The sequence below is a fragment of the Neofelis nebulosa genome, chromosome 12, assembly GCF_028018385.1.
Source record: "Neofelis nebulosa isolate mNeoNeb1 chromosome 12, mNeoNeb1.pri, whole genome shotgun sequence".
Classification (NCBI taxonomy): domain Eukaryota; kingdom Metazoa; phylum Chordata; class Mammalia; order Carnivora; family Felidae; genus Neofelis; species Neofelis nebulosa.
Window position 1 is genome coordinate 35190060 of NC_080793.1, and position 15335 is coordinate 35205394.

Below are 15335 nucleotides of genomic sequence, written 5' to 3' on the forward strand. Positions count from 1 at the left end.
AACTTCAGCTCAGGTCACAATCTCGCGGTCCATGAGTTCGAGCCCCGCGTCAGGCTCTGGGCTGATGGCTCAGAGCCTGGAGCCTCCTTCCGATTCTGTGTCTCCCTCTCTCTCTGCCCCTCCCCCATTCATGTTCTGTCTCTCTCTGTCCCAAAAATAAATAAACGTTAAAAAAATTAAAAAAAAAAAAAAGAAAACGAGTCAATCTTGAAGAGGAAGAAATGAGAGAGAGAGAGAAGAAAGAAAGAAAGAAAGAAAGAAAGAAAGAAAGAAAGAAAGGGAAGGAGGGAAGATACGCATCCTGATAACATTATTTGAGCCCTATATCCAGCTACAGGAGCCAATACATTCACTTTGGGTGGGTTTCCAGTGGCTTGTAGCCAAAAGAGCCCTGATGGTTTCTGGGGCAGGGGGAGGCTATTAACTGCACCTGTGCCTCCAAGTCACCCTCTCTCAAGCCCCCTCAAGAGATCACAAGTGCCCCTCTGTGACCAGTCTGGTATCCTCCCCAGGGAGGTGAGGGTTGTCTTTGTGGCACTAGAGGCCTCTTTAGTGCCCTAATACAAGAGAGGTCAGGTTTTGCTGGTGACCTCCCAGGCCCTCATTTCTGAGTACCTGTCTGTGCAGACTAAAGGACAGTCTTCTCCCTTGCTCTCTCAGGGTCTTCCTCACCCTCTCTCCTTTCATGTTATCATCCCTCCTTTGGTCATCTACCTGCTGATGGCTTCCAAATCTATCCCCCAACTGGGCCACTCTGGGGCTCCTCACCTGGGTGCCTCCCCACCTCTATTCTGGGCACCTCAGCCTCAACATCTCCTACCTTTGTGAGGGCACCTTCCTTGGTCACGGCGGCTTAAAGGTTTAGGGCATCTCTTGCTCACTCACACTGTGCCTCCATCCAATTGCTCACCAAGTCCTGGCAGACATCTGCCTGATATCCCTGGAATCCACTTCTACATCCAGTTCCACTGTTTCTGCTTCAAATCAGGTCAAACACAGGTCTCCACGCTGATATTCTCCCCTCCTCCAACTTACTCCCCATACTTCCATCTGAAGTTCCTCCTAAAATACTGCTCTTACTTGCAGCTTCCCTTCTCATTACCTTCGAGGACTTCCTGTCACCAAAGTCTCACCTGAATGATCTGGCACTACACTGAAGATACTCCAGCATAAAGTACAACTTTCCCCACAAATGCCTCATACTTATCTTCCTCTACATCTTTGCTCATATGTCCTATCCCCCTCAGTCTCTACCTGCTGAACTCCTACTCATCCATCAAAGCCCAGCTCCAATTCTACTTTCCTCTAAGAAACCTTTTACCTATGCCCACCTTAAGAGTGGAATCATACTTTTGGCTTTTGGCTTGGAGGAGGCAAAGGTGCAACTGTCTTCAGTCATACCAAATCTGGGTTCATCTCACACCAGTTGCCTCCACCATTCTGCCTAAGTTTAACACCAAGGAGATCAAAGTCATGTATCTGAGGTGCACTGGTGGGGAAGTCGGTGCCATGTCTGCCTTGCCCCTGAAGATTGGCCCCCTGGGTCTGTCTCCAAAAACAGTTGGTGATGACACTGACGAGGCAACCAGTGATTATAAGGGTCTGAGGAGTACAGTGAAACTGACAATTCAGAACAGACAGGCCCAATTGAAGTGGTATTTTCTGCATCTGCCCTGATTATCAAAGCCCTCAAGGAACTGCCAGGAGACAGAAAGAAGCAGAAAAACATTAATAACAGTGGAAATATCACTTTTTTAAAAAATGTTTATTTATTTATTTATTTATTTATTTTGAAAGAGAGAGAGAGTGTGTGTGTGCATGAGTTGGGGAGGGGCAGAGAGAGAGGAAGACAAAACTCCAAGCAGGCACCACGTTGTCAGCACAGAGCCCCACACAGGGCTTAATTCCAAACTGTGAGATCATGACCTGAGTCCAAATCAAAAGTCAGATGCTTAGCTGACTGAGCCACCCAGGAGCTCCAGAAATATCACTTTTGATGAGATTGTCAACATTGCCCGACGGATGCAGCACCTATCTTTAGCCAGAGAACTCTCTGGAACCATTAAGGAAATCCTTGGGTCTGCCCAATCTACAGTGTTGATGGCCACCACCCTTATGACATCATAGATGATGACATCAACAGTGGTGCAATGGAATTCCCAACTAGTTAAAAATTACAGAGAAAGGATGCCTGAATGGCTCAGTTGGTTGAGTGTCCAAACTCTTGGTTTGGCTCAGGTCATGATCTCATGGTGATGGGATCAAGCCCCGTGTTGGGCTCTGTGTTGGGCATGGAGCCTCCTTGGGATTCTCTCTCACCCTCTCTCTCTGCCCTTCCCCCATTCATAATAACTAACTAAATAAATAAATAGATGTTTTTTTAAAATCTACAAAGGAAAATATTTCAATAAAGGATCATTTAATAACAACAAAAAAAGGAGGGGGGATGGAATCATAGACTGCCATAGATATCTACCTAACCTATAATTAGAAACATTATTTCATAAAAATCACACAAGCCTATCTCTGACAACTGAAGGACCCAGAACAAGTAAAAGGGGAGTTTTGTAGCTCACAGCACCTGCTCCCTTTCCTTCCACCTCTCCTGCCCTGACTCCATCCTGCACCGTGAGGGTCTTGTGCACTCAAGTATAGACCTTCAAGCCCCCATGCCCAAGGTCTACTTCACCCCAGTAGCTCCTTGGCAACTCTTACAGTCACTCTTTGAGCACCCCTTTTGGCCAGAGGTGCAACAGCCTTGCAGAAGAGGCCAATACAGGTTCTGGAAGTAGGCTTGGTCCATTTAGGCAGGAAATCTCCAAATGGCAAATGCCAGAGGGAAATCCAGAAGTAGTCAGACTCTAGGTGGGTCCTCAGCCCTGTGGGGAGGAACTATGGGCTCTGCAGTAGAACTTCTCACACTTGAGTGTGCACATGAATCAGCAGACTCTACACTTATAATGAGCTCCCAGGGGATGCCGAGGCTACCAGGCCACAGACCACAGTAGGGGTAGCAAGGGACTAAAGCACAAGGCTCAGGTCTGGGTACATGGAAGCTACAGTAGCCATTGGGAGTCTTCTTTGCCACTTGAGTAAAATACAATGGACGTTCGATTTTCCCAGCAGCCCAGAGAGGCAGTGACTAGGCAGGTTGGTAGATTTGGAACTCCTGACATTAAGTTCAGGCCTTTTGTCTGCCTACTGCTGTGAGGAACCCACCAGCCCACTGGGAGTAGGTATTAGAAGGAAATCAGGTTGTTTCCTGGGTACATATGACTGCCAGTGAAAACCAACCTTGCCATCAAAATTTCACAGCTAGAACAATCCCAGGTGGCATCTCAGGGATGTTGGAAGTGGGAAGACACTTCCCCCCGGGGGTCTTCCCTTCCCCTGCACTCTCTCATGCTCTAATTTCACATCCTAGCTAACTACTTGACTCTCTTCTCCCCTCAGCATTGCTGACAAAGTTGGGCCTCCCTCCAGCCTGTTTGGCCCCAGGCAAAATGTAGACATAAAGGCAGGAAGTAGGGGCAAGGGGTGGGGGGAGAGTGGTGCCTCCTGCCTTCTTGGTTGTTCCTGAAGTCTTAGTAAACCACTGAGGTTAAACTCTGGTTTGCCAGCATAATTTGTTCCCGAAACATGCTTGTAATCCAAAGCACTCGTATATCAAAGCAAATTTCAAGAACCATTGGCTCAGTTGTGATCATGTGACATTCAGTGTCACCTATTACTTGTATTGCAAGACATCGCTCGTTTATCAAGTTAAAATTTATTAGAAATGTTTGCTCATCTTGCGGAACACTCACAGAACAAGTTACTCACAGTCCAGGGTTTTACTTTGTGTGTGTGTGTGTATACATATATATGTACATATATGTATATATATGTATACACACACACACACACACACACACACACTTGCCTGGAGTTATGGAACATGGGGACTGAAAATACTATCCTACAATTCTTTCATGTAACTATGTGGAAACTGAGGCCCAGAGAGGTGTGGTGACTTGCCTGAAGTCTTACAACAAGTTTGTATGGAGCCATGGCTAAACACAGGTCTCCCCATACCCAGTGCAATTCTGTCCCCTGCTCCACACCAGCTCTTTGCTAAATCCCTCTCTCACCCATCTTGAACATATAAAGGGCCTCTCCCACTTAACATCTGAATGAGTTCCAGCAAACCATTTCATCCATCTGAGCCCCGGTTTCCTTACTGCTTAGAGCAGAGGAGCATGTCCTACCTCCGGAGTCATGGTAAGGACTAGGGGAGCACAGGCCTGGAAGCCTGAGGTAACATGAGTGAGTCCTTGCATCAGGAATCAGGAAGGACTGAATGGCAGAAGAGCTCAGGTGATATAAAAAGCAAGTTACCTTGTTAATTCCTTCCCAGCACATAGAATGAATGTTAGATTCTTACACAACAAAATATCATTTCCCTGTTGAGCCAAGCATCCATTTTCTTGCTTCTCTCCCAGCTCCAGTCCCCTTCCTGGAAGTACTCACTATTAGCAGGGCATTCACAATGGTTGTACATGGTAGCTGAAGAACATGTTGCCATCCTCAACACTTCACATTACTCTCAAATCTGCATATATGCAAGTCTAGACAGAATGTGCACAAAGCATGATATAAAGCATGTGCCTTGGCAATCATGTGGATGTTGAATGATAGCATGCCAAGTTTTACTTTCAGAGAAACATTTAATAAGATTTAATTAAATTTTCCAAAATAAATGTATTTAAATGGTGTTACTTTTCATGAGTTATAATTTGTACTTTATCTTTCAATTTGTTAGATAATTATGGCTTCTTTAGAAGACAAATAACTTTTCTAGAAAATGTATATGAAAAATGGCTTTAATTCTTTGGTTTTCACGTTCACTTTAACTTATGCTAATTTTTAACTTACACTTAGAGATGGAAATATGCTCAAATCCTGTATACTTTCACTATAATTACATTTCATGTTTTAATCCCTTAGATCAGTGTTGGCAAACTTTTACTTAAAGAGACAGAGAGTAAATATTTTAGGCTTGTGGGCCATTCAGTTTCTGTCACAACTACTCAGCCCTGGTGCTCTAACATGAAAACAGCCATGGACAATATGTAAAAGAATGTGCATAGCTGTGTGCCAATAAAACTTTATTTACAAGAACAGGCAGTGGGCCTGCAGTTTGCCAAACTCTGCTTCAGACCTTTATTGTCAATAGAATCCAAATTTGTGAAAATCTTGATAATATAATTATTGAATTTTGTTGAGATGAAAGAAAAATAAATTTTATGAAATAAATATATAATAACTTATGAATTATGTGTACCTTGATTTTATTATTCATTCAGACTTGTTCAGCTCATCAGCAGTATACCCAGATATGTTCAGTCATAATTAAATGCAATTGTCTTTGGTGATTTGTTGAGTTTCAGCCATATAAAAATTATAGCTTGACATATATTCTTGATTTTTGTCATTTTGAATGTGTATTTGTCAAGGCAGGAAGACGAATATATGTTATTTAATAGTACGTTGGGTTGAATTACAGCTTTTAAATAGATAAACACATGGCAGCTGAGTCTCCTTTTGTACTCTTGTCCTGGGGCCCTGCAATTATTGGGAGCAGCCTGAGCCCTTTAGGAGGGCACAAGCTTGGCTGGCTTTCCCTTTCGCCATTTTGACCTTCCTGCTTCCCTGAAGCATGGATATGATAGTTCGAGTTTGGCTACCATCTTGTGACCAAGAGAAAGAGGCTAAGTAATGGTAGAAACTTAGGTCTGACACCACTGAACCCCCAAACCCAGTTCAGAAACCACCTACCCCCAGACCTTCACCACATGAAGAAAACCAATCACTATGTGGTTACTTAGGTTTTCTGTGTACACAACAAATTCCTAAGACATAAATCCGAACTGGGAGGCAGCTCTCCCTCCATAGCTCTTCTGATCCATGTATCACAGCTCCCACCACAAGCTGGTTTACATCACAGCACATTCATTCATTCATTCACTCATACAATAAATATTCACAAGCACCAATTCTGTGTCAGGGTCCAGGGTAGTGCTGGGGTTACCGTGAGGAACTGGAGGGAAACACAGGGAGAGATCATCAGAAGGAACTCACAGCCTGGTGATGGAGCTGAGCATGGAAAGAGTTACAATGAATCCTTGACTTACCTACAGTATTAGTTAAGACACAGATCTACATACATGTGTTAGAAGTTCAGACTAACAATGGCTTCAACAAAAGAAAAGTTTATTTCTCTTGTGTATAAAAGTCCAGGCTGGGGATGCCTGAGTGGCTCAGTTGGTTAAGTGTCCGACTCATGATCTAAGTTCAGGTCACGATCTCATGAGGTAGTGATCTCACAGTTTGTGAGTTCAAGCCCCATATCAGGCGCTGTGCTGATGGTGTGGTGCCTACTTGGGATTCTGTCTCTCCATCTCTCTGCACCTCCATCCCCCCACCCTGGCTCACATTCTCTCTCTCTCTCTCTCTCTCTCTCTCTCTCTCTCTCTCTCAAAATAAATGAACTTAAGAAACAAAAAGTCTGGGCTGGTATGGCAGCTCTGGCTGTCACATTATCAGAGGCACAGTCTTCTTTCTTATTGCTCTGCCATCGTGGGGCTCCCTTGTACGCCTGGCCCAAGATGCCTAACCATATGCACATATCCTAGCCCAGGTGGAAGGGGCAGGGGAGAACATGCCCCTTCCCTTTTAGGGTACAACCTCCAAGTTGCACACATCGCTTATACCCCATTGGGAAGAACTTTATTACACAGCCATAACTAGTTGCAAGGAACTCTGGGAAATAAAGTCTTTCTTCTGGGCAGCCATGTGCTCAGAAAAAACTCAGGGAAGAAGAAAGGGAAATCAGCTATTTTTGCCATACTTTCCCAAACATTGCTGAACCACCAAAATAATGAACTCAAACAGGTAGGCTTGTGACTTCTGGAATCACATTCCCAACAGGACACTAGTATTTCCTCTGCTCACTCCCACCACTACTATTTAACTGTCTTTTGAAGATTTCCTTAAAGTTTTGTTAATCTCTATTTATTGCACCAAGAGTGCACACACATACACCCACAACAAACAAAACATAAAAACAGTTTTAATCACTTAGGCAGAGTCATTCCCTAAGTGATGAATTGAGAACCCCCAACCTCAGTGAGAGCTGGATGCCAGGCAGACTGCTAGGTTCACTCACTAGCTCAGGATCTTGGTTCAGCATGTTGGCCTCACAACTCAGGATTCTAATCCATGGCTTTTAGGGTCTTCAGAAGAAGCCAACACAGGCAGAATTATGCCTGTGAGTGCTACAAATCCTGTGAACTGAAGTGAATGTTGTGATAAATGTATGGGTAAAGCAGTCCGTTTTGGTGCTGCTATTTTCATTCAAAGGACCTTTTTTTTTTTTAATTTTTTTTTAACGTTTTTTATTTTATTTTTGAGACAGAGAGAGACAGAGCATGAACGGGGGAGGGGCAGAGACAGAGGGAGACACAGAATTGGAAGCAGGCTCCAGGCTCTGAGTCATCAGCCCAGAGCCCGACGTAGGGCTCGAACTCACAGACCGTGAGATCGTGACCTGAGCTGGTCGGATGCTTAACCGACTGAGCCACCCAGGTGCCCCTCAAAGGACCTTTTAATGTGGTATTTTCACAGCTCATTCTGAGCTGTATCAAAATATAAGAGCTATTTGTTTTCTGTGCAAGCCCACCTTTAATCTCACCCTGTTTCTCAGGCTCCAGCCACTTCTTGCTTCACTCCTTCCTCACTCATCATTCAACCACAAAATTTATGACCATAGCAAATGGCCCGTAATAAATGGGCCGTAGTAAAATATCTGTAAATCCACCATTCCTCTCCCAAGAGAGATTTAATAAAAAGGAACTCAGATAAAAATACTCATTAAGAATTGAAACAGACTGATAGACAGTGCTTAATTTATAATTAATACATGAGAAAATTATGGTCTTTCTCAGGGGTATTTGAAAATATTTTAGTCTCATAATTTTTGGCCAGTATCAAAATTGTTTCATTAGTTCTCATATTTTAATAATGCCTGTGGTAGGTTTTTTCTTTATACACAGAGATCATATTCTAGGTTTCTTTGGGGTTGGGCCTTGCACTGACAAATTTTCAGATGGCTTTGACTGGGTTGACATTTTTAGTCATTACTTTTCATTTTCCTTTCATGACCTGAACTAAGATGGGTAGAAATAATGAGGTTTAGCGGAGTGTATTTTTGACAACTTTGGTGGCTTTAAATAAGTGTCTTTGACCCATTTTAAAATGGTTGCAGATTTTAAGGTGCATTATCTACTAAAGCATCAGATGGAACCTCTGGGTCATTAGTTGCCACAAACAGAATTAAAAAAAAAAAATCCAAACCACTTTTGTTGACTGCCTTTAACTCTTCCTTGGCTAATGTCTTTTACAGGTTTTTATTTTTTATTTTTTATATTTTGCAGTAACTGTAAAAGATTTTAAGTATTCAAGAAGGTGGATCTGAATAGGTCGGTCTAATGTGTCCTGCTCCAAAACTATTACCACAAATACTGTTTCCTCATCTGTAAAAGGGAATAATTAATGGTACCTAATGCATAGCATTTGAAAATTATGTTAAGTGGGAGGGAGGGCAGGGTGGGTGATGGGTATTGAGGAGGGCACCTTTTGGGATGAGCACTGGGTGTTGTATGGAAACCAATTTGACAGTAAATTTCATATATTAAAAAATAAAATTAAAAAAAAAAGAAAGAAAATTATGTTAAGATATGTAAAATGCTTAGCATGCGCCTGGCATGTAAATGCTCATTAGCTATTATTATATTGTTGTTATTCTTTAAGGCAAAGGGCCTGAATCTGGACACAAGTAGAATCAGACCATCCCAGACTAAGGAACCCACCCCAGAATGAAAGGCCTGTCCCCTCTAAAACTGTCAGAGAATCACATGAATAGGAAAGACGGGGGTGTTGGGGGGGGGGTGGGAACTGCTCTAGATTGAAGGAGACTAAAGAACCATGTTGGCCTGGATTGGTCCTGGACCAGAGACAGAACAGAGACTTTGCTGGGGCAGTTGACAATAATGGGAGCTCTTTGTACAACTGGTCTTGTAACTTTTCACTGAATCTGAAATTATTTCAAAGTGAATTACTATCATTAAAAGGTGTTCATATATTTCTTCATGCCTTGAGAAAGCAATGGGTTACTGTACATCTCCCTCAAGGGAGTGGCCACCAGCCTCCATGTACCTGAAGCATTTTCTTCTGGGGACTCCAGGTAACATGAGATCATCAGGCAAATAGCAAACATGAGTGAGAACACTTCCATTTCTGTTCATAAGGATTAACTGCCATAGAGGTTCCTGGGTGGCTCAGTTGGCTGAGTATCTGACTCTTGATTTCAGCTTGGGTCATGATCCGAGGGTCATGGGAGCAAGCCCTGAGTTGGGCTCCACGCTGAACATGGAGCCTGCCTAAGATTCTCTCTCTCCCTCTCCCTCTGCCCCTCCACCTCTCTCTCTCTCTCTCTCTCTCTCTCTCTCTCTCTCTCTCTCTCTCTCTCTCTTCTTTCTCTCTCAAAAAAAGGATTAACTGCTACAGAAACTGCCCTCCTAGCCTAAGCAACTAAAAACCACCAAAATGAGTAAAGCATCATTTACAGATATTGAACTCAGGAAAATCAGAACTGTGATTACAGGAAAAACCAGAGGTGATCTATGGCTGTCCTATCTGACTGCCTAGAGTCAGGCCACATCACAGGGAGAAGGGCCCACACTGAGCGCAGCAGACCTATTGAGTTGAGGGACAGATTAGAGTTCAAGGAGGCAAAGCCAACTAGAATCTGTAGTATTAGAAAGCCAATGATGAGGGAGCCACACAGAGGGAGCTCCAGAGACCCACAGTAAACACATCTAGAAGACAAATCAGCAGCTGCCTATGACAGAGTGCGTGTAAAGGGAACTGGCTGCAAAGAAACACAAGGAAACTTCTAGGCAACGGAAAAGTTCTATTATCTTGATTGTGGTGGTGGTGGTTGCACAGCTGAAGACATTTGTCAAAACCCATTAAATTGTATGCTTCAAATTGGTGATATTATATATAAATTCTATCTCAATAGGACTGTTTAAAAAAAATACATGACTGAGAGCCATCTTGAAGAATCAAACAGCAAAATCACTTGTGGTCCTGAGATGTTTAGAAGCTGAGCCCAATGTTTGCCCTGATGCCCTAAGAATGTCTGGTCTTATTTTCATTGAACTACATTTTTTTGCTGCTACAATTTTTAGCGATTTCCCTTTCCAGGTGTTAGCAGCACCTTGATAGACCCCATTGAGAATTACAGATGGAGCCTGAAGAGTTTCTTAAATGGAAGTCTTGTCACCTTGAACTTCAGTACCCTCTGACACACTCAAGAAATTTTTCCCTCAGGGCTGAACTTCCTCTGCTGTTACAGAATGAAGCAATGTGGCTTTTTAGTTCCGTGAAGCACACTTGTCACCATCCCAAAACCAAATGTCTTCTTTGAGCATAGTTCTCTCAAAGTAGCATCAATAGCCATCCCAAACAGACATTGCCCTTGTCCTATTGACTTCTGTTTGGCACCTGGGTTAGGGGAGTAAAAATGCCTTGTGTGAACGGGTACCTGAACTCCTGCCAAAATCTTTATTTTGATCTGTTGCTGTGATATATTATATTAATGAATTTACTAATCTGAGCCATTTTTACATTCCTGAAATAAAACCAACTTGGTCATAATGTATTGCTCTTTTAACATACTACTGGATTGAACACTATTTTATGTGGGAATTTGCCTCTATGTTCTTCCCTTTTTTTTTTTTTTTGATGTTCATTTATTTTTGAGAGATAGAGAACGTGTACACACATGAACACAAGTGGGGGAGGGGCAGGGAGAGAGGGGAACAAAGGATCCAAAGCAGGCTCCACACTGACAGCAGACAGTCCGATGCAGGACTCAGACTCACAGCCTGTGAGATCATGACCTGAGCCAAAGTCAAGTGCTTAACCAACTGAGCCACCCAGGTGCCCTGCCTCTACGTTCTTAAGTGTGTAACCAGTTTACTGAACAGTCTAATGTCAGCAGGGTATAAACATAAAATGGTTTTATGTTTTGGTCCAGTTGCTTACCTTCAAATAAATTCTATTAAATTTTTCCTTCCCACCCCATAATGACATTGGAACACACTACAAAGCTTCCTGGTCACTTTCAGTTACTAAAAAGTCCAGGCCAATCTATCACTGGTTTAAAACTCCAGTTACAGCATGGACACATGTGCAGGTTTAAGCATGTCTTAGGTAAGGAACATTTCCTTACCTAAGATTGCTAAAGAAAAATGTAGAACTCAGATAGAACCTCACAGAAAAGCTTCAGAAATGTGCAGACACTACAAATAGCTTTAGATCCTCTCCACAGGCAGCATGAATGACAGCAGGCTAAGGGCATCCAGAAAGCCTGGAAACAGCCAATGTCCCATGTCAAGAACAAAGTGGTAACTGTGGCCTTGAGCAGGTGCTTATCTACATAATACAAAGACAATCCACAACAGGCCAGCAAGAATTTACCAGAAGTTACAGGTCTCTAGTCCACCCACCACTTAAAGAGGAAACAAGTGAAATGCTCTGGAATAAGCCATGCCCTAGCTGGAAACAAAGCAACAACATTCACCAGGAGCCTGAACTTGGAGGTCTCCACTCCATGGAGCCACATGTGGTCTGCTCACCGAGCTCCAGAGAAGTAACAAAGAAAGGAAGTACTGCTACATGCTTGCAACAAGGACAGTCCTTGAAAACATTTATACTAAGTGAAAGAAACCAGTCACAAAAGACCACATACTATATAATTCCATTCATATGAAAGTCCAGAATAGGGAAATCTATAGCACCAATTGTAGGTTAGTGGTAGCTTAGGGGTAGAGGACAGACCGATGGGGGAAAAAGGAATGATAGCTAAAGGATACAGAGTTTCTTCTTTTGAGGTGATAAAAATATTCTAATATTGCCTATCGTGATGGTTACACATAAAACCATTGGATTGTATACACTTTAAGTGGATAACTTGGATGATATGTGGATTATATGTCAATAAACCTATTGAGAGAAAGAGGGAAAGAGAGAGAGAGAGAGAGAGAGAGAGAGAGAGAGAGAGAGAGAGACTGCCAACTACAGAATATGCAAGAAAGGCAATGCATTAAGGTGCAATAGGTCCCTATCTGCAGTTCCTTAGGTGAGATGTCTGAATTCAAAACGGCCATCGGATCCATGCAGGAGGCACAGATGGGAAAGTTTGAATCAATGGTGTATCAGGTCCTCAGAAGTATGGGAGAAGGAGGTAACTACCAGGGTACTCAGGCATGAAGACAGACCTCTCCCCCAGGTCACAGCCTTCCTCTTCCTGTCCTCCTCTCTCTGGGAAGAACTTACTTTGTTCTGGTCTGGGGACAAGGAAGGGAGACAAAGGACAGACTGTTTCTTAAAAAAAACAATAACAGGGGCGCCTGGGTGGCGCAGTCGGTTAAGCGGCCGACTTCAGCCAGGTCACGATCTTGCGGTCCGTGAGTTCGAGCCCCGCGTCGGGCTCTGTGCTGACAGCTCGGAGCCTGGAGCCTGTTTCCAATTCTGTGTCTCCCTCTCTCTCTGCCCCTCCCCTGTTCATGCTCTGTCTCTCTCTGTCCCAAAAATGAATAAAAAAACGTTGAAAAAAAAATTTTTTAAAAAACAATAACATTGTCTGCAGGTAAATCCCTATGGTAGCAAAAGGGCCCTTTCTTAGAAAAGTTATGCTTCTTTTGGAATTTTCAATACAGAGCTTCTTCCAGGTCCTGGTTGTGCTGTAGGCCCCCAGATCCCAACAGCTTCCCTGAAATGGGAATGAGCACCAGAAACCTCAGAGCTGGAATTTCTTTCTTTTCTTTGTTCCTGGTTGGAATGGAGACTTGCTGAGGAACATGAGCTCCCTGATGGGAGCACCCTTGCCTTTGCCCCACTTCCCTATGCCCACTGGGAGGAGGCCTGCCATCCTTTAGTCCTATGAATGGCAACTACAAGAGAAAAGAGTTTATCTAACACAAGATATTCGGCCACTGCTGGATGAGTAAATAAGGTGAGTAGAATAGTCAAATGGCATTTTTAATAGCCAGTGGTGACCTAGGAGGTTTTTGTCTTCTCCTTAGTGGTAACTCAAATGGAGGTTTCTGCCTAAATTGTTCCATTCATAGGGTAAAGAGGGATTGAGAAAAAAGCTCCTTCAGTGCATGTTCTTCCATTTCTATCACATTCAGCCCCATTGCAGACCCTACTGTTGAGAGGCCAGGCTAATTCCCTAATTCCTGAAAAGGCCTGGGAACAGCAATACCCCAATAGCAATGAGGACACCTAATGCCCAGATCTTGGCTTCTAAATACCATTCTCCACTGAAAGAAATAAGAGTCCTTAAAGAAATAGCTGACTACAGTTTTAGAAAGGGAAAGTACGGGACCGCCTGGGTGGCTCAGTTGGTTGAGCATCCAACTCTTGATTTTGCCTCAGGTCTTGATCCCAGGGTTGTAGGATTGAGCCCTGCATTGGGCTTTATGCCGAGTATGGAGCCTGCTTAAGGTTCTCTCTCTCTCTCTCTCTCTCTCTCTCTCTCTCTCTCTCTCTCCTCCTCTCCCCTGCTCATGATCTCTCTCTCTAAAATAAAATTAAAAAGAGAATGTGCAAGATGAGCCTGGAACACGTTGTCATGCTAGAAAGCAAGGAAGTACCCAAAGAATTATGGAGACATGTCAAAAAGGACACAGGAACCAGCGTAAAAGGGCTACTGAACACCAAATCTGAGACAATTTAGGCACCAAAATAAACAGTAGTAAACTATAACTTATTGAATAAAACAGGAAAGCATGAGTCTGACATAAATTAAGAAATGAATAAATTGAAAGTTTAATGAGGAATGAGATATTTACACACTCTCAAAATATTTCCCCACAAAATACTTATTAATCACAAATTACAATGAAAAACCTTGGCAAACACCACCTTAATCACGTGATCAACATGAACCTCATGAACAATGGGTCAAATCAGAATCCCAAGCCACCTGAAAGATAGCAATGAGAAGATCATCACAGCATTGTTCCTGTGAATCGCTACCTAAAAGGCATAACCTGAATCTAAATATGAGGAAATATCAGACGGCCCCCAAGATATTCTACAAAATAACTGACCCATAATCATCAAAAATGTCAGTTATGAAAGTCAAGGAAAGACTAAGAAACTGTTCCAAAATGAAGGAGACTAAAAGACAAGAAACTCATCACTAAAAGTAACACATGATGCTGAACTGATTCTTTTTGCTAAAAGGGACATTCTGTGAAATGTGAGTAGGATCTGATGATTAGATGGTAATAATGTACTGATGCTAATATCCTGATTTTGGTAAATGTGGAGGGATGGCAGTAAGGGTTTGCTCCTCACATACCCCATTCTTCTATTCTGTTTTCTCTCTTGGGTTGGGGCAAAGACAGGGGAGATGGGAAAAGGCAGCTGTTTCTTAATTAGGAAAGCCTATTATCTTTTCCCTGGTTAATAATAACTAATGTGTGTGTGTGTGTGTGTGTGTGTGTGTGTGTGTGTGCGCACATTTGCTTTATATATTTTGATGCTGTGTTTTTTATTACACAAAGATTTATGATAGCTATATATTCAAGGAAACTGTACCCTTTATCAAAGTTAAACCTCTTCGTCACATTTAACCTGTTTGGCCTGGAATCCTGTTTAGCCTGAAATTAGTATTTGGGATCCTACTTTCTTTATATTTGTGTGTGCTTGATATGATCTTGCCCATCCATTTGCTTTCTTGTATTTTTTTATTGTAAAATATGCCACTTTCACCATTAAAAAAAACTTTTAATGCTTATTTTTGAAAGAAAGAGAGAGACAGAGCATGAGTGGGGGAGGGGCAGAGAGAGAGAGGAAGACATAGAATCTGAAGCAGGCTCCAAGGTCTGAGCTGTCAGCACAGAGCCCAACATGGGGCTCAAACTCATGAACTGTGAGATCATGACCTGAGCCGAAGTCGTATGCTTAAACGACTGAGCCAACCAGGTGCCCCAATTTTCACCATTTTTAAGCATATAATTCAATGGCATTAATTACATTCATAGGGTTGTGCAACCATTATCATTATTTCCAAAATGTTTAAAAAAATTTTTTTTAACGTTTATTCATTCTTGAGAGACAGAGCACAAGTCGGGGAGGGGCAGAGAGGGAGGGAGACACAGAATCTGAAGCAGGCTCCAGGCTCTGAACTGTCAACACAGAGCCTGATGTGAGGC

General features: G+C 42.8%; 1 protein-coding gene and 1 pseudogene across 1 annotated transcript in view; one reads left to right on the plus strand and one right to left on the minus strand.

The window, feature by feature from the left end:
* The window catches only part of ALDH1B1 (aldehyde dehydrogenase 1 family member B1), a 243189-nt gene that overhangs the window by 153871 nt on the left and 73983 nt on the right, over positions 1-15335 (minus strand). The window lies entirely within an intron of this gene.
* LOC131491655 (large ribosomal subunit protein uL11-like) lies at positions 1375-2171 on the plus strand (annotated as a pseudogene).